General features: G+C 38.2%; 1 protein-coding gene and 1 long non-coding RNA gene across 5 annotated transcripts in view; both read left to right on the forward strand.

Moving 5' to 3' along the window:
- Positions 1-25,003, forward strand: part of ACYP2 (acylphosphatase 2) — a 43,288-nt gene that overhangs the window by 10,619 nt on the left and 7,666 nt on the right. The gene's annotated exons all lie outside the window — the stretch shown is intronic.
- On the forward strand, positions 16,234-19,515 carry LOC137664161 (uncharacterized). The gene is made up of 4 exons (XR_011048260.1): positions 16,234-16,377; positions 17,048-17,141; positions 18,190-18,299; positions 19,277-19,515. It is a non-coding gene; the product is annotated as an uncharacterized lncRNA (long non-coding RNA).

Below are 25,003 nucleotides of genomic sequence, written 5' to 3' on the forward strand. Positions count from 1 at the left end.
TATGCTATGTGTAGGCTTATAGTACAATTAGTTAATTAGGATTTACTAGATACTGTCTTATTAGAGCTTTTTTCTTTACCTTTTGAGTATTGGGTTTTTTGAAGGATGCATGCTAAGCAGTTTAGTCACTTTTGAGAATAAAACGAAGACGACTGTTGAACATCACATGTTCTCATTGACACAAGGTTGATGAGTTAGGGCAGTGTTTAGTTCTCACAGCTATTCTAAAATATATGTTCTAGTTTAGCCTCATACCATAAACACAGGTATGTTGAGGTGTTTTCATTTGTTAGGGGCAGGGGTCCATCTCTCAACAACTTATGGTATTTGATGCTTGAATTGATTTGGTGAAGAGTGTTTCTTACTTCCAGCTCCCTCTGAAGCTGCCAGAAATGTCTGTGTGCTTTAGGAGCCATATGACTCCTTTTGTTCATTAAAATTTTAAGGTGTTCCACACTTTGCATGTTTGCAGGTCTCTGTAAAGGAAAACAAAGTTGCTTCAGGCCTCTCATACATACCTGGTCTCCTGTTCTTATTGCTAGTGACCATATTAATATTGTTTAAAAATTAGATACAGAGAAGACACAAAGCTGCTTTCCTTTTACGTTTATAGAGCATCTACCAGATGTTTTGCCTACGTTTAAACAGGACTGAACTTCTGGAACTGGGCCTCTGGAATAAGAAGTGTCAGTCTACACGTTGTCTTGGAAAACTCAGTGTGTGATCTTGGGCAAGGGGCTTAACTTGTCTTTTTTTACTGTGTCTCTCTGGTAGCTTGCCTTTTTGGAAATGATGGTTCCACAGGGATGTTGCATTAATGCTTCACAGTCCTTTAGCGGTGCTAGTACATGAAGTCCTAATTTGCTACAGAATTCCAGACTTTCATTTGCTTAGCTGATGACTGTCTGTGATAACATTCAATTCTCAAATCTCTGAGTTGACAGCAGGTAGGATTGCAATGTTGTGCTGGATCGTACTGTAAACACAGGCAAGTGGAACTGTTGTCTGAACACTCAATTTAGAGATTTTCTTGCATAATTAGAAGAGTGATATGCCTTTCTTACATCCACACTGAAAAATCAAACTTACTTTGGCTCTAAATTAATCTTCTTAATTAAACCACAGTAACTATTCTAGAGCAACTCTGTGCAGGATTGGTTGAGCTGTCTGGGAGACTGTTTTCAAAATACAAATGCCAGTAAAATGTGTGATTTCTACTGGAAGCTTTATTCATTTGAGCATTTTAAGCATTTATGCATTCTGCTGGGACCATGTGTAATGCTTTGATATTTTCAATGTGAAGGTATTCTCTTATTACTGATACAGTAGGATGTGGTACAGTTAAATGCCACTATTCTGGCTTTTTGTGCTGAAGAAAGAGTGTTCCAGATATCTTTAGTGCTCCAGCACAACATTTACAGAAATGCTAATGAGTAAAAGTTCAGTTGAAACTAGTATTTGTAAAGGATGCTTTTGTACTCCAACATGTCAAGGGGAAAAACTGTGTGCATACAGTTAAAAATAGATCTTTGGCAACAAACTGGTAATTATCAATAAAAGCATCGACTTAGTGTAGGTTTTTTGAAACCTGTTCTAGATGCTGTGTTTGACAAAGCTGCCTGGGTTTTTGCAGTAAGAAATAAAACTAGTACTTGTGATGTAAGGTTCTAAATGTTTGTCCTATCAAATATGACTTGCTCTGTCAAGATCAAGACAATGTTTGTGCCTTCTGAAGTTACAGTCTTCCTTCACCCCTGTTGAAACAGCCAAAAGCTGTGGGACACTTTACATGGCAGTGAACCCAAGCTTTGCTTCTCAGGAGGGTTTTCTAGGTTGAGCTTAGTGCTTCACCAATGATACTCTGTAGCTTCCAGTCATCTTAGCACATGGTAGAGCTTGCATATGTTCACCTATATCAAATTGCATAAACATAATGGGAAGGAAATTGAGAAGCTTGTTATAATTATGTAGAAAAGACTCAGATGCAGGTGAGACTGAGTTTATTCATGTGCATGATTTACACACATGCAGTTGTATATAAGCTCCAGTGAGCTTATATATAGGCATCTTGCCCACAGCTTGCATGTGATGTTTCAAACAAGTTCTGAAAACAAAAAACAACTAATGTGGTTCTTAAAGAACAACTTCAGAAATGTAATTTTTGTTTTGCCTTTTCCTATTCCAACACATTTTCTTTGGCCTCATTTTGAAGTGTTTTTTCTACTGAAATAAATTGGGGCATTTAGAAATGTTTTTTTAAACTGTATTTCTTAAGGCTAATGTGTTTCAGCAGATGAGGCACAAAGATTGTGTAGGATGGGTGTGACTTTTTTCAAGGCAGCCATGCCAAAAGTATGATATAAATTCTGGTGTGAAAATTATTGGTTTGGTTTCATGTGAATTCTGATGTTTCTCCCTAGGTAGGTACTAACTGACATTAGCATGAACTGAGAAATAGCCAGGGATACTTACACTGTAGCTGGATATCGTAGTGCATCTTTGCCTTCTGGAAAGTGCAAGGCATAAGAATTAACAAACCTGCTGTGTGCTAAAAGGGTAACTAGCACTGTTTATACAAACTTATAATTTGATAAAGGGTATCCACTTGATGTTCTAACCTACAGAAACTTACTGAGAAGGAAAAGAATTCTGCTAACTGGCCTGAAAATGGAGATTAAATGTGCAGAGCAATGTTAAAAGATCATTACTGAGTTTGTAAAGCCAAGCATTCAGAAGTCGGGACAGACTAGAAATGAGTTGCACTACAGTGCGCTATAATGTCTGTTTTGTTCTCTGATCTTCCCCCTTGATGGCTGAAGGGGTTCCTTTTGTGTGTGCTGGTTATATGTGAAGATTAATAGTCCAATAAGTAGGGAACAAGCTTGTTGACCACTTTTCTATCTCAAGAGGGATGAAGGGTGTAATTCTGGGTCTAGAGATTTGATGTTGCTTTCTCCTGTGGATTATAAACACAAACTGATATTAAGGTTGCATAATGTAAGGATGAAGAGAACTCTACAAAAATGCTGCTGCTGTCCCTAGGGCAAGTGTTATGAACTAGGCAAACAGATTCCGGGTTAAGCTAGTAGTAGCCCTTGCTTCTGGTGAGAAATCAGGAGGGAATGTTTTTCAAATGTGTGGAATCATGTGTATAGTACCAGATGCAAGAGCTTTTCCATAGGAATGCAAGGATTTTGTAGTCCAAATGGACAGCATACAAAGAGGGCAGATAGTCAACCATGAATCCTGTGTTGAGTGGGTGGGTTTGATTTAGTTCTGAATTCACTAGTGTAATCATGCACATGTCCTATGATCTTGCTGCTACTGATCTTACCAACATTCTGGTGGCAAAAATGCTGACTAGGAAAAGCATCATCTATGTAGGATTTAAGCACTTAATTAGCTAGGTGAATGTGGGACTTTCACTGAAATCTTTATTACTTATGCCATGCTGCACAGATAGCCAGAAAGGAAGAGGAAACTGGTTAAAGTTTGTCTTATGGGGAAAGAACTTTGAAGCCTCTTTGTGCTGCTGAGATACCTGTTATATTCCACAAATTACTGTAGTACTGATTTGATTCATGGGCAAGCTGTATTCAGTTTATTTACTGTATTTTTATAGAAGATGAGTGTGTTTCACACTTCTGTACTTAAGATATGCCCTTTGTCAACAGGAAAAAAAAAAAAGGCAAAATTGCTGCTGCTGCTCTCTCTGCCACTGTTAGTTCATTGCAGCACTAGGAAAAAATGTATTGCTGGGTAACTTCATTATGTAATATATAACTCGTTTTTACCTTGTTCTTTTTCCCCCAACTCCTCCCTTCACTCCCTTGTTTTACACTCCAGGGAAATACAGTGTTTTTTTGCTTAATGTGATGCCCTGAGATTTTTCTCTTGAACTACGCTAGATGCTGCCAGCCATCCTGAAGAGTTAACATTACTTTTTGTACCCTTGCCTTTCTGTTTTACATGGCCTGTCTGAAGCGGATACTGAGCTCTCTTTACAGAGAATCACTTAATAAACTTGGAGAAGACACTGGGTTTGGTCTGACATCCTTTTGCTCTTGAGCTGATTTACTATATTCGCTTTGTTACTGAATTAGAAGCTTTCTTTTTCAAAGCTGGTGTTCTTTGTGATGTTTTTTCCGTAGTTGGGGTGAAACAGCTGGCTGTTTTAATCTGTAATGAATACTCTGCTTGTGTACCTTAAATGCTTTCCACTGGTGATCAGACTTGTGCTCCTGTGTGGTGATGCTGTGGGCTCTTCCTGCTTGTTTCCCTGCTGCTAAAGGAACAAAGAGAATCAGTCTGGAAAGTGTTCAGAACTTAATGAAAGAAAAGCAGGCTTTAAACTGGGCAGCTGATGTTATGTTTGGAAAAAGATTCCTTGAACTCCCAGTGACCATTCTAATGGGAGAGGGTCCTGGGCAAATAGTTTTCCTTCCCTTTGTTGATTCTATAAGCTGTAGAATTTTAATATTTACTAGAAAACAAACCATCTGGAACAACAAACCCAGCCTATTCCAGCTCACAAATCTCCCAGCAATTATTTAATGAGACTTAAGTCATATTTTTGGATCTGGGCAGGTTTGGTTTACTGCATAGGAGCTCACCTGAAATCCTGTTGTGCTGTACAAATGCTAATCCTGAGCCTCTGGCCCTGCTCATTCTATCATATAAGCCATTCCTTGAAATTAGATTTTAAGGTGAGTACTAGGAATTTTTCAGACAGCACAGCTATACCTCACTGCCTGTCTGTGTAGGTTTAAATTAATCTTCTTTAAATTTAGATGGCTTGTTGTTTTGCAGGGGAGATTTTTAAGAGTTTAGGAAAATTAGAGGGTTTGGCTCTGTATTCTAGGAGGGGTGGAGAAAAGCAGCTGCTGCCAGTCTGATCTCCCTGACCTGCCCTGCTTTTGCAGACTGGATCCAGGAGCTGGAGCCTGGAAAAGATCTTCCTTGTCAGTCAGGAGGTTGTAAGGACTCTGATCCTAAGGGAGCTCTACAGAGGCTGTTGCAGAGCCAGGAGTATTGTGGAAGTATTGGTCTTGAGCAAGTCTGCATAGCACAGCTATCTTGGGGCTGTGAAACTTGAAAGCTCAGGCTCCCCGGTGGCCTCATAGGCAAACTGGCAGCATATTCTGATGAAAACCACTTTGTTGGAGTGCAAATTCAGTTCCTTTTGGAGATGAACCTGTCTGAACTCTTTGGTCAGCTGCTTGTTTTCCAGTGAATCACACCTGTAACCTATCTGTGGTTGGGAGTATATACACAAATAGAATTTTTATTTGTGCTGCTGAGACTTGCTGTTGCGTGTACTGGGCCCTGCTTGGCTGGGAAACTGTGCTTGAGCAGTATTATTGAGCTCCAGTGATAGGAAACACGTTTGCTGTTCCCTGCTGTTCATCACAAACGTCACTCGTGATGTCTACTTATGCTTAAAAAAAGTCATAGCTAGGATGTGGTCAGCTTTGCAAAAGTTCAGGCAAACAGAGCTCCCGTGGTGCCTCACAAAATGACTGCTGTCCATTTGGATGCTTTTCCAGATCTTTTTGTTAGAGCGTGAATTGCTGTATTATTATCCTGCTCCCCTCACGAACACTCGGCAGTAATCCCCGCAACGTGTTGTGCGAGACCTGCTAGGGAGAGCAAAGCTGATTGAATGCTGGCTGTCCTGGTGATGAACCCTGTTAGCACAGTTGTATTTGTGTTTTCAGCTTTCCTCTGGCTGCTACATCCTCTCAATTAGGGGAAAAAGTGCTGAGTATTAGCGTGAGCGAAATGAGATACATCTCTGCTTGGGTTTAGATTGAAGTGCCAAGGATGTCAGGATGTCTGCTGGGATCCCCTGAAGATCCAGATCTAATGGATTTCTGTATTGTCCAGTTCACACAACACATCAGCAGTCCTGTGGGAAGTTCAGCTGTCAGGACCCACTGTTACCTAGCCTAGGGGGTGTTTGATGCTGTTATTGCAGTAAGGGATGTCATAAATGTGTCAGTAGTGATATAGTGCAACTTCAAAAGCCAGATAGAGTTCACATTTGCTTTTTGCTGTTGTAAAGGAGCAGAAATAGATAGCCATGAAGGTACTATGTGTATTTGGAATGAGGGCTGAGGCCAATTTTGGTAAAAACTTGTCTTAAATTCCTGGCGCAAATGTGAATTAAAATGGAAAACAATTCTGTTGAGTAGCTACATATGGATTTTTCCCACATAGAGGAACTGGGGCACAGAACAGCATCAGTACAGTCTCATCCAGCAAATCTGTGGTGTTGAGAGGAAGGTGTGAGACTGTTGATAATCCAGTCCTACACTAATCATTAGAACAAAGTTTTTTCCCTTTACGTTGTTGGGGTTCTGTGCATTGGTTAGCTAATGTCGATAGAGCACTGAAGAATAACACCTTGCTCTAAACTTCAGGGTATAGTATGCTTTAATCTAGTTTCCAGTAGCAGCATTTGCACTGTTTCAAGCTATACTGTTGCATTATTGTATCAGCTGATTTCTCTGGGCCAGCTGGAGCAGTCATTTCTGCTAGGTTCAGAAGAAATTGTATCTTTCTAATCTCAAAATCCCCCTGATGTTAAACAGCACAAAAAAAAATAATTATGGGCTGTGGTCAGGGCCCCATTCTACTTTATTAACATGTTATGAGAGATTCCTGCTACCAAAGAACAGATAGTAAAATTAAGCAATACACCAGAGAATGAGAAAGTATTAATTTACAAATGGAAACCTGTAGCACAGAGATGAACTGGTTGGCTCAGTCGCACAGGAATTTTGTTGCAGACTCTGAATTCAAGTTGTTTCCTGACTCCCAGTCCTTCACCACTCTATTCTCTTTGCCCTGCTGATCCTGTAGTTTAAAACAAAACAACACTGTTCAACTTTGTATTTTATAGCTATTAATAACAAAACAAATGCCTTTTGTAGTTCTTGCACAATAGAAGTGAAGTGATTGTTATGTATGCCAGCTGGCTTTTTTTTGTTAAATGCTAGCATTAATAATAATTAATTGGATAATTACATAGAAATTTTCTTTCTGGCTCATGGCCATATGGATAGTATAGGCAGAAAATTCTGAGCCATAGCAGTGTGGAGTGGAATGTATGAGCAATTAATCATTTCAGTGAGTACTTGTAAACAAGGTCAGCTCAGCAGGCCTTTGGGAAATCTCTTATGAAACGTGATGCTGTCTTCATTATCCTTTTAAAGGGTTTTGGTGTAGGACCAGAACAGCAGGCAGGATTTCTCTCTGCCATGCTGTTTGAGTACATACAGCAGATTTCTCAGGACTTGCAGACCCAGAGATAAACATTTAAAAAAACAGACCTGCAGTCTTTTATTAAAAATGTATGCTATTCTCATCTTCTGAAAGCTGATCTTTTGCCTGAGTTTAGTCACAATTATTCAGTGAATTTAAGCTAACAAAGATCTATTCAACTTAGCGTCTGGTTTACTATTTTAGCTAATATTAAGTGATGTTCCTGTTATTCCCAACCAGAAACATGTAGAAGGCTGATAACCTAAATACTGAGCTCCGCACATTCTGAGAAACGCTAAATGTTTTGCTTGATTGTTGGAGTGATCTAATAGACTTAAAAATCATCTCAAGTTTTCTCGTTGTCGGGCATGTAAGGTGTGCCTGCTGGAGACAAATGGAAATTGCAAAGTATGGAGCACATATGGGATCCGGGCATGAAGCAACGTGTTGAGGGGATAGGTACTTATGGGACAGCACTGTGACCTGTGCAGAGATCACTGAAGAATCCTTCCCCCTAGAGACCTGCCTGGTGCCTTTTACAGTGCCTCTAAGGAAGCCATGCTGTGCTATTGGCTCTCCTCTTCCTGACTGTGCTGTAACTGTCCTTCCAAATGGAGGTAAAAAAATGAAGTTAATGGCTTTAGTTGGAGTCTTGCATGGAAACTTGTCTTCTCCCGAGGGGATCGTGTCACTGGGAATGTGACTCCCTGTAGGAAGGCATAAAAGGTCTGTGTTACCATGTGGTTTGAAAATAGAACTTACTAAAATGCTCCAAATGTTTTTCCAGCCAACGTGGCTATCAAAAGTTACGACACTAATCTCGAAATGGATAGCTTCTGTACAAACATGGAGCCCAGGTGTCTTTAGAGGGACTCTATTGGTGCGAGGGTCTGTCTGTGCATATCTCCCTGACTACATCATTGTACTCGTTAGGGGACACGTTTGCCTCGCTCTGCTTCATCGCCTGTTCAAAATCATGGCATAGGCTTTGAGAGAGGGGGGACTTGACAGAAATAGCATATCCTATTCTTTGCCAGGTGATATGTGCTGTCTAACCAATATTTTTAATGATAAAAAGGAACAGAAATGCCAGAGCACTGAAGGCAGTAAATACATAGTCCCTTTGGTTAATGTGAGTCAGTGTTCCAGGGTAGCAAAGTGTTTGTTTGCAGTGGTGGTTTCCCCGGTAGGCGGTTGCTTATTGTTGCTGTTAGAAAAAAACCTCAAAGGACAAAGTGGGAAAGGACAGAGAATTTATAGCAGTTTCAATAATGTGTTGATGTCAATAAAGTATATCTGGTATGTAGCAAGTGTTAATGTTAAACAGCTGTCTTTAGGTAGAAATAAGTTCTCTGATCTACACCACCTAAAATACAACCCAGAATCGTCATGTTCAGCTGGTCACAAGATTAGGCAAATCCACAAGTGAAAGTCAGCAGCGGTGAAATGGACATGAACAGAGGTGACACGGGCTTGCCTGGGGGTGGAACACAGAGTCCATTTCAGGTTAATGTTGATGCCACTTGTTTGGAGCATTGTGGCTGGTAACCCTTTTCTCCTCTCGAACTGCAGCCCTGCTCTTAGAGTGGATCAGCACTGTAACATGCCAGTAGCTTTTGGAATTAATCTCAAGGTCATATCTAAATACAGGAGTACAAAAGGGAAGGGCTGTGCTGCATGTTCCCCCTCAGTCTGCTGTAGGCAAGCATAATGTGTACTTTATATCATTATTATACAGTCATCCTGGTCTTCACAGTGAACTTGGCATTTTTTAAAAGTTGCTACGTATTTAAAACAAAATGATAGTCCATGGCGGAGTAACATAAGCCTCTTACCTTTGTTTAAAACCAGCGTTTATGTTTAAATAATTAGTATATAAAAAAAATTAACCACATTTACATTAACTTGTGCATTATTACCTTTGTAGACAGTATTTCAAACAGGACCCTGTGAGCCTGCCCTCTGCTAAGGGTACAGGATTGTTGACAGAGTAAGCAAAAAGAGCTTTTTCTTAGCTTTGGAGTTGGTGAGGGCAATGAGTTCACTTAAAAGGCAAAAGTACTCTAAATGTTAGTTCTGGTTCTATAACCAGCTCAAAGAGGAAAGAGTAAGATGGGCAGGAGAATCGAGTACTTCTAAATGATTTTTTTTCTGTCCTCCAGTTCTGTCACTCTCCAACAGAAAGGAGAGCAGCTGTCTTGAGGCCAGCAGGCATTGAAATCCATGAGCACTTTTTCCCTCCCAGTTGTTCTGGCTCTACTCCAGCTTGACAGCAAACAAGTTCCTCTTGGGGCAGTTTAAGTTGAAGTTTTGGCTACATTTATACCACTTGAGTGGGACAGAGTGACTGGATGACAGATTCTGCCTTGATGGAATTTAAGCAATCTAGTGTTATATTAAAAACAAGACAGCCAGCCTCATAAGGGTTTTTTCAAAGTATATGGATCTTGATGGAAAGATTATTTTTTTTCAAGAAAGGTGAAAAATTAAATTCCTTTGGGAGAAAGGGCTATAACTTAAGAAAATATACAAAGAGGGCTATTGCTCTAGCAAATAACTTCTGGTGTGTTTTAGTTGGTGAATAAAAGAAAATGTCTAAAAATATCTAGAAAGGCAGGTTAGTTTTTTGTTGATTAACTCTGTAGAGGACAGCAAGTCTTTTGTGAAGGCTGTCTTTAGACACTAATAATATTTAATTCACTAATGACTCAGTGCTCTTGTCTTGATTGACTGCATTGCTAACTAAAGACTTTTGTGGCAATACTTAATTTTTTTTTCTTAAAGCTCCAATGCTTGGTACAAACCTATTATGTCGTAGCTGAAGTTCTTTTTAAAGAAAGGTTTTGAGCCTTGTATATTGCAGAGGGAAAGTTGGCACTGTTAAGGTAATGCCAAAACCCAAAGGCAAGCAAAACCTCTAATTTTATTTTAAAGATCTCTTAAGATTTCATCTGGTCTCATGATTTTATGGCACTTGATTAATAAATCTGAATATGTGGGATTAGTAATAATCTTTAGTGAAAAGGAGATACTAAGAGTATTACGAATAGTTTCTGGGTATTTCTTGTTCTGTGCCATATCTGTTCGGGTTTGTTGCACATTTTGTTGTTCTGATGTCTAGTTCTCCTAATAAAGAAAAAAAAGATGGTAAAAATAAAGAAAATACTCATGTTCAAGTAATGCTAAGATACATTTGTCTTTCATTTTTTCAATCAGACCCAGTGTAATACTAATGACAAATAAGAAAAAGCAGATCATGAATCCATGTTTCATCGTTGGTTTAACTGAGTTTTGAATTGTTTTTCTGAGAAATGTTCAGCCAGAGCTATATCTGAATCTAGAGAGGGGGCTCCACATTTCTCAGCCTCACAACAAAGTTAAAATACAGTGTGGTATGTGTAACTCATGAACCAATACAGTCTGGTATGAAATATCAACTGCTTCATAATTAGAGATTCTCCACAGCGGGAATCTCATGTGTTGCTTCTGGGTGTGCTCACTTCTTTCATCCATTCAGTATTCCTTTCTTCATTTCCTGCAGTATTTCTTTGAATTGTGGAGGTTTTGTATATTAGGATGTAGGGAAGTATATTTAATTTGTGGTTTGTGTTGTGTTTCTCTTCCTGTAATTGCATACAAAATATCTCTTGATTTATCACATTTAAATTACGGTGGTCTTTAAACTGCCTGTGTCCAATGAAAAAATACATGTGTACAGAGTAGGGCTGCTGGAGGAATGTCAGGATTAGTGTGTGTGAAGAGGGGATGAGACACAAACTGCTTTTGGTAGGAATAAACTTTAGGAGTAACATCATGAACTATAAATTACATGTCTAATGTGTAAGATATAGTGAATGGAGTCAAGTAAATCTAAAGAAACTTCCTAGATCTGTCAGATACTCAAGGAAAGCAAACCTTAAGCTGTTTGTTCCAAAAAGACATAATTTTAATTTGTTTTCAGTATGTTTCCGCAGTAGTTATCTTGGGTGCAGTCATGGATCTTTATTGGGCAGTTCTCCAGTTTCATGTTGTTGGGTTGCTAGCACAAAAAAAAATTGACAAGGATTTTTTTTTGACTCAGGGTCTACTTGTTTGCAGTTTCTGAAAATCATTAGCCTGGGGAGCAAAACTGGATGTATTTGAGATTGGCAAGGTCTGTGGTATTGAGCAAATTCTTTTTAGCATTCTCTTTAGAACTCTGTAAGGTTTAAATGGTGCCAAGAAACTTTTCCAGTTGACTTGATGTGTACAGTATAGTTACTGTCAGGAAAGCTTTACTTCAGTGTGCAGGCTTAGTGTTCTGTGCCCTTGCAAAAACGGCACAGGGAGCAGCTATTTCTTTTGTGTTTCCAGATGCATTTACCATTTCCAGAGCTTATCCTGAAGTCATCACGCACTTCTGACTCATTGTGCAGCGGTTCCCTTGAGTCCTAAGTTTTCCTGAGTAAAAACAAGCTTTTGGTCATCTCTGCAACGTTAGAAACTGTTGGTTGTTTAATGATTAACGCATGGAGTCAATGTCAAGCTAAAGGAATCATTTTTACTCATAAAAAAAGAATTAATTTTGGCAACTAACCATCACTCAGGGCAACAGGTTATCAGAACGCAATGTAATCACCAGTGCTTTTGGACTTGAGACAATCAACAGGAGGAAAAAATTTCAGAGTTGAGCAATAATAGTGGGAAGTATAGAAACTAATGAGATGATTTTTATCTTAGATGCCTGTATGTACCACATCTCTGCTGTTTACTGCTCCTTAATATTAGGTGATGCTAAATGCAAAATAATAGTGTGTGGCTTGAAGGCTTTCTTGTGTGAATATGGACAGTTAATCAAATATGTAAAACAAAATTTCTTATCAGTACTTTAGGTTGTGTTGTCCCTATGCATAATTATTTCCATGTTCCTGCCCCCCTCCCTTTTCAAAGGCTTTTTAATTCCAGACTTCGGTGATTGAGGGGGAAATGAGATGACAATGTTTGCTGCACCTAGTGCATTCATACACTGAGCATAAGGCAGGGGGTGGACAGGCTGTGAGTGTTGTCTCTAAGAATACCTGGAGTGAGAATGTGCGTGTGGATGATATCTTAAACAGCTCCAGCTGCTGCTGTGTAATTTCTCTTATGTAGTAGGAGCCTTGTAAACTGTTTGTGGCTGGAAGTGCGTGTTCTGTTACAAGCTGTTTTCAACAGTGACACAAAAAGGGGGCTGCACAGACAAGGGCCATCACACATAGATTAGCAATAGGCTGATACTATTAGTTTCTGGAAAGCATCTAATATCTCAACATATGGGTATGAAATGAAAAGGCTTGGGGAGTTTTTGGCAGGGGCCGGAAGAGATATCCTAATATTGTTGTAGTAAATGAATCATAAGTGAGTTGCGAGTTGTAGTGTGAATGCACTTCTGTCATCTTTTTAAGATACTATCTTTTTAGATACTGCTTTTACAAAATTACTACAGACAAGAAGGTGCAAATAGGCCTGAAACTGACAGGAAAATGTGTTTAGGTCCAAAATCTTTGCTGGTGCCACTATGAACTTAGACATGATACTGGTAAGAATAAAAAGCTGACAAACGCTTTTGAGATTACATTGCAGGAATGGAAGCATCTTTCACTAAAGATACTTAATAAGCTAAATTCTAGGATAATGATGTTAGTACTAGGGTTGAATCTTTAGCACGATGACTGTGGAAAGCCTTTCAATCTATTCTACAACACACAGACTTTGCCTTTCATGGCTATATGCATTGTGCTAAAGAACATAATTGTCTAGAGGCTGCTTACACCATTCCTTATCAGTCTGTGGGCCTATATCACAGAAATTAAGGTATTGAAGGTATTTTTCAGTCATAAACTCTCAAACAACTAATGCAATCATTCTGCCTTTGTCGCTAACTTTTCTACTTCACCTTATCCAAGGCTAGAAAAAGAGCTTCTGCTTGACCAGTTAGCCTGTGCTCCTCCTCTTCTCAGTCATCTCGTCCAAGTTTCCTTCCTGATTCTCTCGTTGGCTTTTAAGATTCACTGCTAATATCTCATTTCTTCTCTTTTAGCAGTTACACTTCCTCAGTCACTAGTACAACGTTTTTGGCTTTGTGTAGCTGTTTGAAAAAAAGATTTAAAGCTGCTGTATTTGGAGGATTTGGTTCCTTTGTCATTTAAACAAACATATATATTTCACTTATTTTGAATTCATCCTTGTTGACAAGCAGTATAGGCTTTGTAGTTCAGTGTTTTCACACTAGATGTCAATCTACTTGCATATGTAGAAGTTGCTATCTATTTTTTGCCTTCTAGATATTTCTTTCACCGACTGCACTAGTAGAATCTTGGTTTCCGTCTGCTTTGCAGGGAAATCAATGCTATGAGAAAAGGGATGAATTTGCCAATTTTCTTTTGGTGACTAATGTTGAAAAAACACTTCTTCCAAATAAGACAGGAGTTTTGGGATTGCCAAGTGTAATTAAAATCTTTGATTTCAGTATACTAGTTGACAGCTTTAATTGAAAATGAAATTTAAACGACATGGGAGCAGAAGTTGGAGAGACTTAGGTAAAAATATTCTAATTGCTGAATAGCAATTTAATATACCTATTAATATTTGTTGTTGATAGCTGTTTCTTGCTACTTGAACATTGTAGGTACTGAGTTTAGTAAAAAGACTGAATATTTGTGTGTCTAGTTTCTTGTTGGCTGCAGAAATATGAATGCTAAGCTAGAGGGAATCGTAGATGTGTGCTCGTGTCACCCCACCTCTGTTCTGCTTATTCTATTCCTGTAGCAGGCAGCGTGTTGAGGGATATAAGATGATCCAAATTAAACTTGGTAAGAACACTGCCATGGTTAACAGTGAGTATGAGAGGGAAACTTGAGTATGAAACGTTTGCAGGTTTGGAAACATTGATTCTAAACATATATACAATTAATCTTGTCTACTGTCTTGTATAGAAACAATGTATAATTTGTAAAAATGCAGAGAAACTTGTTTCACTGCTTGTTTCTTAATATCTTCCCCTCTTTTCTAATACCATTTTTGCAAGGTCTTATTGAAATGAGAAGATCTTTGAATTAAAGGAAGAACAGTGTGATATATGGTGGTGTGCTTGCAAAACACCACACAATTTTAGGCTTACAGTAGCAGATGTGACGAGGGGTTTGAAGTTCATTTAACATGGATTCATCTACAAGCCAGGAGATGTGAGTCTTGGCTCAGATCTGTACTTGTTTAAGGATGAATGTTCTGGATGGAGGTGTCTGCAGCTGAGATGCTTAACTCGAGAGGAATCCTGAAATTTTTCAGTGATGAAGTACTACTTTTGAAGAGGTAGGAGTATTAGGAAGAACAGAAACACTTCCAAAAATCAGTTTTAATGTTTCTGTTGTTACATCCTGCTTCTGCTGTATCTCCTTTTTTTTCTGTTCTAATTTAAGCAATCATGGGGGAAAAAAGCTGTCTGAAATGTATAATACTGTGTGGAAGTCAGGTCCTCAGCAGCAACTGTTGTACTCCACAAACGTGTGCTTGGTCCTCTGTGCTCCTGGCTAGATGTAACCACACTGTTCCTAGTTAGCCTGTTTGTTTTAGTGCTTAAGTGCCATTTAAAAAAGCATTTCCTATCATGACACTGCAGAACCATTAAGGGAGTTGGAAAGCCTTTGACACTGGCAGCAGTACAGGTAGAAGCCTCTGCCTTCTACTGTTTTTTTTTCTACATACCTTTAGTAGTATCTTACTCTGAGTAACTGTTCAGAAGTAAATGGAACTAATTGCTGCTATGAACGCTACTGGCAGAATTCAGCAAGTTGCGTTGAAGTTGCTAGCACAGAGCAAGTACTAGTGGTTGCAACAATCTAACTCCTGCCCTCATTGTGTTAACCTCATTCATTGTTAGCTCCAGTTATAGCTCCAGTTTTGTGACAGACCTTCTCTGCCTCTTCTCAAAAAAGCCTGGTACATTTTTAGATACCACTAAAATAGCAAATTGGTCTAACAGCTTCTGTATTTTTTTGGACAAAGATAAATGTGATTCAGCATGAAACTGTTGCTAATATGCTTTGTCATCTCTGCCATCCTCATCCTGGCTGGCTTCCAAAACTAGAGTTTCCTCTTGTAAATGGCTGCGGAGGTTTTTCATGAGCAGGAGGGCCTGTCCTGTGGGCTGGAGCACTGCCTGGCGTCTCTGAGGTATTGCATACTGTCACCCTCCCCTTAAACTGCCTCTACTCATTGCAGCATGTCCCAGCTTAAACCCCGGAGTTCAAAAGCTTTTTTTTATTTCCTAGTCAAGCAGTGTTTTAAACATGTTTTAATTAGTGTCTGTGTAAAATGAACTTGACCCTAGTTGGAAATATTCAAACAAATTATTTCCAAGGTGAAGATTTTGTGCATTATACTCTAATTCTGTCAGATTAAAGCATTCAAACAGCAGAAATTCTGCCCTTAATATCATGCAGGAGTCTTGTTATGATTTGGGTGTATTAGTGGTAGTATACCAATGTAGGTAAAATTCTTCTTGAAGAAACATTATGTTGTTTTTTGCATGTCCTTACCTGTTTGGATCGGAGTTAATATTTTTGTATGTCTGAATAAATGAATGAAAGTTCACATACTTCTAAGTTTAATATGCTTTATAATTGCATCCTAAGTAATTGCATTAACTACAGAATTCTTCAAAGGTTTCAGTGCCTTGTTTGGGGCAAAATAAAATACCCTATGATTTTTTTTAATTTTTGGAGTGTCAGTACCTTATAATTCATATAATTTTCAAGATTTTCCTATTTCTTTAAAAATTTGAGATTAAAAACTCCAGACGTCACTGAAGAACCAAAGCTGACCAGTGTTTGTAGTGATTTGGAGATCTGGTGTATTGTTTAGAGATTTCTGGAAGGTGTATGGTAGAATGTGGCCTTCATAGTAATGCTCATTTATTTTGTGTTATTTCATGGGCCTTAAGATCAGATGAAGAGACAGCTTTACACAGAGTCACCACTCCCAGGGAATGAACTGAGCAGGACCGTTACTATTACTTTGTAGCTGACTGATACCAACCCTGGTAAAAACTTTTGCTCACCACTGCTGTGCTGAGAGCTCTTTGGAACCTGTGGGGTGAGTGTGGAGTCACTGGGGCCATATTCTCTGGTTACTGCTGATAAAAATCGCTATTGAATGTATATTATTTTAACATAAATTGGTCTCAAATACCTATTAAAAGTGGTGAATGTACATAAAGTAATAATTAATGAAAAATAATTTGCTTTTAAAAAAATGTCTTTTGATCAGCTGGAATGATTTGTATCCTCTAGCCAGCATCTATCATGCAACAGCTTCATTATCTGAAAGAATTTTGCCATAAGGGAAGTGTTTTGCATTCCTTAGCAAACATAGTCTCTTCCAGAATTCACTAAGGTGCCCTGAAGAACAGTAAATAATAAGTAATTGCTTGGAACTTGGAATTTTCTTTAAAACTGAATTTACTTTAAAAACATATCAGGAAAGAGTGCAGTTTGAATGTTACATAGTAACATCATAGAGCAGAGATTTAGGTGTGCTTTATGCTTTACACAAAAATCCCCAGCTTTAAGAGCATGTTACTTCGGAGCAACCTACAAAGTGATTTCTGTAAAGCATGTGAGTCATTCTGTTTATATATGTCCTTATTTGAAAGTGTACCTAGTTCTTTTTCTCTTGCTTCCACATTTGAGCATATGGATCAAAGTGTGTTCATCTTCACCTGTCACTTGATCTTCTGTCATACACTGGAGATGTTCTGTTTCAGGTTTTACCCATGATGTGAGACTTTACTGTGCATCCTTCATTCCTGCCATCTACAAGCTACCCAGCAACCAAGTAACCTCATGGAGAGGTTGAAGGTGGTGTCCTCATTCTCCATAGACTTTCTGCCAATGTTCATGCAGATTGTGGTCGTTTTGAGCCTAGTAGTGAGAACTAGAGGATGTGAATGCTGATATCTAAGTGCTGCTGTAGTATGTTCTTTTAACTGTGCATATTTAGGCACACTGTTACTGTTCATTCGTGCTTCTTGCTCTCCTTGCCACATTTAACTCTGCTTAAAACAACTTCTTGTTTCTCCTTATTGCTGATGAGTAGTTCGCTTCTGTCTTAAGTACCAATAGTTCTTAAGGAAACATTGTGCCAGCTGCATCTTTGATGCGCCTGTGATTTTGGACTTGCTCATGGAGCTAATGGAAAGCAACGTAAGCCAGAGCTGTGTTCACAGCTCTCAGGTTGTGCAAGAGAGTGTGTATGTGGCAAGATAGCCTTGGTTTGTAAGGATAACTAATAGAGAGAGAGAAAAATTTGAGAGACAAAGATTATTCCAGGTATGAATGAATGAATTGGAAAGCTACCCATTATTCTGAATTAAGTGTTCTTTGCATCCCCCTTAGCATCTATGTTTGGGGCTGGTGTCCAGCCAAGTTTCTATCAGAATTGTGTGGCTGTTCTATTTAAGCGTAACAACTGTGAACTGCTTATGGTTCATGTTAAAACTACAGCCATGCAACCTGTTTTGTTCCGTGTGCTCATAGTAAATGTAATTGTATTAAAACTAGGCATGCACATCAAGGACTCAGTTGTTTATGCATAGTTTTCTGCTCTGGTAATTTGTTCTCCTTAGGGTAGTCCCTGTTATGTTTTTTTCTACTGTACTTAATCTTGTAAGGGTTGTGTACATGTTTAGGTAAGAGAAAGTTTTTATTATCTTCCACCAAGTGCCCTTCAGGGTTTTGTCTGTTTCCAAGTGTTGCTTCAGGCTTTTGTCTGTTTCCTAGTTGGCTTTTGCTGGTCATACCAGTGGTATATCAATTGTATATCTGGGGAAAATGCATGACTTTTTTCCTGATAAAATCAATGTTTTGCCTTTTGTGAGAGGTAAGAAACTGTCATCCCTTTGTCCAGTTCTTGTATGCCATCCAACCTTCTGGATATCGGAGAGAATCTGCAATTTGGAGTGATCTTTGTCTCCAGCCACTGTGAAGGAGCAGTAGATGGGCCCAGCATTAACTCAGGTTTGAATGTGTGGAGAGGAGACTAAGGTTTTCTTCTCAACCATCAATTACAGTTTATTAGTTGGGCAGGGTTTTTTTGGCTTTGCTTTTATCATATCACTGCTGCTGTAAGAGCAAGGCAAAGCAGTAGATATTAATATTTAATTAAATATTTTGAATCACAACTGTAATCACATTGCTTTTTGTCTGGATTAGAAAGGGTGTGGCCTCTTCAAGTGCATACTAGATTTCTTTGTCTAAGAAGCTAAATCCAGATTTCATAAACTAATGTACTTAATCTTTGAGTTATATTGAGATATGCTTTCCAGTTGTTTGGGTCTATTTGTAATGGATCAGGTTCTTGGGTTAATTTTTTTATAAGTGAATATCCTGACTAGGAAACTATTGAAGTGGGTGGTTAGCTGTTGTAGACTTTCACTGAACTGATTCTTAATGTACCTTGAAGATAACACTGTTAACAGCTGAAATAAGAAATAGACCCTTCACTACTTACTAATTTTGGGGCTTTGTCTTCCAGCTTTGGAAAGCTAAGTCATGAAAAATGTCCAACAATTAAAACAAAAATGGGGTGGAAGTAATTATTTTAAAGCTGAAATGTGGAGCTTTATCTATTTTGGGGGATAAAAAAATTAAGAAAACGTGGTAGTATTTTTCTACGTACTGTATCAGAGTGTATGGATAAATAAGCAAAGCTGCATAAAGGAGTAAAGGCTATTTCTATCATTAAAGCAACGGAGAATGAAAGAACAGAATGATTTGTACCATAGTAGTAAAAGAACTGTCAATACTTGAGTTATGAACTCGTTTACATTGTTTTAAGTAAACCAAAAAATATGTAGGCAAGACTGTAACATCCTGTGTTAAGCCTAAAGCCAAAACGGCTGTACTGTTTTAATTAAATAAAAATTGGGTTTGCTGCTTTATATTATAACAAAAAGTTCTTTAATAAGAGCAGAGATACATTTTTTTACTTGCAGGCACCTTCATAATAACTCTTACACCTCTTCTACTCGAAATGCTCTATTTGTCATGTAATAAAGGAACAGAAGAGCGAAGTTAAACATGGGAACTCTCAACTTGCAATGCAGTGGTGTTGCTTTATTGATGCTCCACAGTATACACTGAGAATTTCATAGAAGTGCAGGAGAGTTGGACATATGTTTTACATAATTTTAATGGAAGTTCTGTGGATAAATTCCCTGCATTGCAATGAAAACTGAGTCAACAACTGTGTACTGGATCGCTTATGGCGTTATATATGTTTAGTTCTTAGAATCAGCATTACAAGTATTCGCTGTCTGATGAATTGCCAGCAGAAGTCCTTGGTGACTGGATTTTGACATCTGTTGGCTTCTGAGGACCAGGATTTCCAGTCTCCTGGAGCTGTTTGGTGTTCCGAAATTTAGGATGTGGTTTGGTATGCATGTCCAAGAGGAAACGTGCTCTGGTGATTAAGACAGCACTGGTATTCAGGAGTTTGAGGTATGTTTTGTCTGACCTTGGTCTTTGAAAATGCAGGTCTTTTGAATCAGAAACTTACATATATCTGAATATCTAGAAGTGTCACAGTAAGGATTGAGCTCTTTCTATATTCTTGTCTACAATATGTATAATGCAGGTTTTGCCCTCTCTTTACACAGTACTAGCAGCTGTGTTACCTCAGACATCTTTGCATGTGTGTTTTCTAATGAAAATCCTCAGAGTACTAAGCTACTAATTTCTCCAAATACAGAAGAACGATTCAGTATGATGTCAGAAATGAAACTATTACTTTGCATTTCTTGTATTCCTGTAATATGTTGAACGAAACGGTGATCACGACTGCTTGTTGGAGGTATAAAGAATGAAGTTCTAATTGTGTGTCATTGAGAAGACTTCAGTTTCTGCAGGGTGAGAATTTCATGCCGTTAGGCTCTTTGCCTGTGGAGAGTGCTCTGGGGCAGCCATCTTCCATCACTGAAAGCAGCATTGCTCCCGAAAGGAGGGGCAAGTAGGAAAAAAAAATAAGAATGCATCCTCTTATCTAGGATAGGTGGAGTAGCCAAGGACTTTTACAGCAGTGAAGTTATTCCAGGAAGAAAAAAAGGGTGATTGACTAGGACCATTAAACACTGCCCTGAAAGGTGGGGATTTCTCTGCTTCTGCCATAATTTCCACCATGGTGCCAGTCAGGTAATTTATACTAGGCTTTTTGTATCTCAGCTCTGGTTTTCTCCTTTTACTGGTACCCAATTTGAGACACTGGAATGTGACTTGCAGAAGTAACGTGCACTGAGCTCCTTCCTGATCTTTGTTACATCTGTTTGGTGATGAAATTTGTCATATAATCATAAGTATTCTTAAAAATCAGGCCTCGCTTATCTCAGAATGAGTATTTGAATTCCTGAAGGCTTTTAGTGTCCTTATCTGGAGCCAAATCTGTGCTCTAGCCATGCTTGTCACCTGATGTATGTTATATTCTGAATTTCATTGCAGCTCTTGTAATGTAAAGTTCATATTTAACTGATACGATTTGGACTATTTTTTCTGGACAACAAGGAAGCTGGAGCATACTCTTGGTGTTTATAAAGTGCATAATGACATGAACTGTTCTGACATTAATTTTGAAAAATTATTTTAGAACAGCTCCCCCTAATCATACACTGCTAACGTTTGTAAGCTCGTGTAACTCTTCCTCCTAAATTATTAGCTTTGTTGTTTTGCTTCTGAGGTCTTGGTGTTGCAAAAAGGAAAACGTCTTTTATTCTGTATGCACTTATAAATGACCAGAGCTTCATGAGCAAGTTCAAAGAGCATGAGTGTGTGCCTTTTGAGACGTTTTATTCTAGGAAACCTGCCAGTCTTCAATGCCAGCATTTCACCTCTCTGCCTTTGGAAATCTTTATCACTGGAAGCACCAAGTACCTCAAAGTTTATTTTGAAATGAGTTGTTTGAAATGAGCTATTTTAAATACTTTAGTTATTTCTTCACCTTAAGAAAGTAGTAACTTTGGACTGCAGTCCTGAATCCCTTCTTAATGTGCATGTTAGCACAGTTGAGTCAGGAAGGTTACAGTTAACAAGGAAAGGGCCAAGACCTGCACACAGGTGATCACCACATCATGACCATCACAGGAAACACTTGGGATGAGGAAAGACATAATGCAGCCGAGCATCTGTGACTGTACCAGTGAATTATCCTGGTGCTGTGAATTCTGTTGGAAAGCCCTTTCTGTGGGGTGCACACAAGCTTTGTAATGGAAAACAAAATTTGTTTCAAAGTGGTGAGTCCTGAATAGTCTGGTAGCATTCAGTACTTGTCCTTTTGTGCCTTAATGAGGCACTGGCAATTAGCTGCAAAACCTAGGTTTTGTCAGCATAATGTTAATGGAATATTTGTATGTAACAAATTTCAGTGAAATTAGCTGCTAGTGAAAGTACTGGTTTTCTAGGATTTTTTTGTAGTTCTCAATTCACATTATAAAACCTACATATAGTCCCTGCAGCAGTCTGGAGTGTGAAAGTGACCAGAAACAGATCTGCCTTAAGTGGCCAGGCAGAATAAAACTTAAAAACAGGGGGAAGGGAAAGAAAGCAAATGGCATGAATTACAGAAAACAAATGAGATGTTTGATACTTTGTGACAGCCCTGGAAGCTTGAGGGAAAGATGAAAAAAATGGGAAGATTTATGAGTTTAGGAACACATTTATACTTTGCCAGTAATTCTGTTCTTACCAAGCATTTCACAAAATATCAAAACCTGTTATATATTAAGAAATTACAACATATTACTCTTACTCTGCTGTTATAGAGAACCTTTTTGTGAGAGACAGTAAAGTGGCATTGCCTGAGCAATGCTCTTGAAAATCTAGTAGTTGATATGCTTAATTATATACATAAAACCAGCTGATTTTACCTTGTATTGCTTATTTTTAAAAAGTCTTAGTGTTTTGTTATTAAAGCATACATTCTTAGCTCATTGCCCACAGTTCTTCTGAAAATGTGTTTTTGAACAAGTGAATGGAAACCAAACAAGTTATTTGGACTAGAAAATGTTAGAGAAACTCAGATTTAGCTAGTTGATACCCATGTTAGAGCAATATGCAGTTATCCTTAAAAAGGGATCAATGTCCTCTAAAATGGAAATTTTTTGCAGTGGAGAATATGGCCCAGCTCACTGCACATTTAATGAGTTGGAGAAGTATCTCCTGGGTCTGTTAGTGTGGTAACCCAAAACATATTTTTTTCCAGATTGCCTCCTGGTGCTGCTCTGGCAGCTTACATCACATGAAGCATAAGGGACAAAATTAAAATTTTGATTGTGAAAGACAAGATGCTCGTTAATAGTTAACAATGCCCATTTGGAAGGAATACTTGAAAACAGTGTGGACCAATCGTCTTCCAAAGATGGTTTCCTTGGTTTGAGCTTTTTTAGATGTTTATTTCTTCTAAGTAGTTGTAGATATTTGTTTAAGTTTTGTAAAAACAGAGGTCAAGTCCATCTCACTGTCCTCATTAGAAGTTACTGTTGGCTTTAGTAGAAATAAGATGCTGTCTTCAGTAGAATTCTGGTTTTAGTCTGGTTTTTGAAGTCTGAAGCCCTCCATACCAAAAAAAGTACTGCTCAAGGGCAGATTCTAATGAGTCAGCAGGAAGATGTCCAAAACTAACGGAAGGTCTAGGAGGAAAGATCAAGCCCCTTATCCTCATAATAAAAAAGAAATCAGTAAATCTGCTGGTTTGCTTTCTGTAAGCGGTAACTTTAAGTGACATGTACCATAGTTGCCTTCAGAAGGTGATAGTTTAGGATTTCCAGTCTGGGTTTATTTTTGTAGGAATTTTTTTTTTTTATTTCTTGATTCATTTTATCACTGTTGCAAATAAACAGGGAAACATTTTTTAGATAAATGCTCTGAAAATCAGGTTTAATGAAAATACAATGAGTACAGCACAGGAACCACTAAATAGCAAGAACATGTATCAGATCTTATTTCAATGAATATTAAAAACCTTTTTAAAATAATTTTTTTACACAAACATTGAACCAAAGTATGTCTTCATGCTCTGATAGCTTCCTTAAATAGCTTGGAGCTTTGATGTTAAGTGTATTTATTTCTAAGGGAGTATATTCCTAATGACAGTTTATAGACCACAGGAATGGACTTTGCCACAGGCGTGCTTGCAGCACTGTTGCAGCTCACATGAATAGGTCTTCTTTTTTCTATTGAGCTTTTTGTGATATTAATAGAAATATGAAGCCTAACAATGAGATGTTACAAAGCTGATTTGAATAATGTAGACACGTAAGACATCAAGTTGGTGTACGGTTGAGAGTTATTTCTGGTTCTCTTATTTGAGATCTCAGCTGATCTATCCAAGATACCTCCTGTCAGAGTAGTCTGGGATCATGACTTGAAAGGCTTCTTTAGATGATGTATCTAATACCTACCTGCAAAGACAGCCTGTGTCCTCTTATGGACTTAAACCCAAAGTGCCCACAAATGAAATGATAAATTTATGGAATTTATAAAGCCAGTAGAGAAAAACAATTTTAATCTCCTTTGTCTACTCTGCTGCCTTAGGCTGTTGGTGTCTGGAGACTTACCTCAAAGCAGAGGAGACAGGCTAGTTTGGGAAGGAGATGACTCTAAATACCAGATCTATTTCCATTATTTATGGAAACCATAAATAATACATATCAACAAATCCTAGTTCTTGGTAACAAATCTAATCAATTGCAAAGGGGATGTTATTTCCAGGGAATATTATATACACATCTTGTATACCATGGCTACAGCGTTACCTTCCTTGTAAACACGATGCGATGGGTTCATCTCAAGAGCATGTGTGCTGGAAACCCCAAACAGCTCTTGTCAAATAAAGAACCCAATAGCTGTAACGTATCCTTACTTTACTCTTTTGCTTCCTCCTTCTTGTAGCTATATTAATAATGCAAAAAAAACCCCAGCATTATGAAAGTAAGTCTTGACAAAGGCCAAATTTTCTCATTGTGTAAAATTCAAGCAGACTATTAGCTAGTGTAACCTCCTTGGTGTTTTTCTGAACAGTTGTGCTCTCTAATATAACATTATTAGAACATTTTCCTGATCTTTTAATTCATATACTAAAATGTCTGCTATCTTATATCACAGTTGCTTTAAAAAAAGCTCCTTGAGATTGCATGTTAAAAAGATGGGTGTAGCTACCTCCTTTGAAAGCGTGCAATTTAGATTACCAAATTAAATCATGTAAAGTCAGTGGGGGAGATGGAGCTGAGCTAGCTGAACATTTAATAAGAAAATTTCAAAACACTTTCACAAGCTATAGATAAAAAGAAAAATAAAGTTATCAGTTGTTACATATTTTTCTCTCAACAGCATCCACTTCTATAGGGGCTAGACACCATATGTGTTGGCAGTGAGCCTTTCTTTAAATGTAATTTGTGAGTCCCAACCCTACGTTAATCAGTTGGCCTAATAGTAAGAGGGAAATGTATGTGAAATACCAACATATTCAAAGTAAGTATTCAGCTTAGAATTGGTTTGGGCTGAGATTTTTGTGACAGTCTGAGGGGTGGGTTCTGTTTTTACCATAAAAATGATCAGGCAGATGTTTTGTGCATACAAAAGCAATTGTATGTGCACTTCAGCGTGAGGAACAGCTGGGTGACCAGCTACCTCCTCTGTGCTCATGTGTGGATGCTTAAATAAGGTACTTGGATAGG

This window comes from Nyctibius grandis, chromosome 1, assembly GCF_013368605.1.
Source record: "Nyctibius grandis isolate bNycGra1 chromosome 1, bNycGra1.pri, whole genome shotgun sequence".
In the NCBI taxonomy this organism is placed as follows: Eukaryota; Metazoa; Chordata; class Aves; order Nyctibiiformes; family Nyctibiidae; genus Nyctibius; species Nyctibius grandis.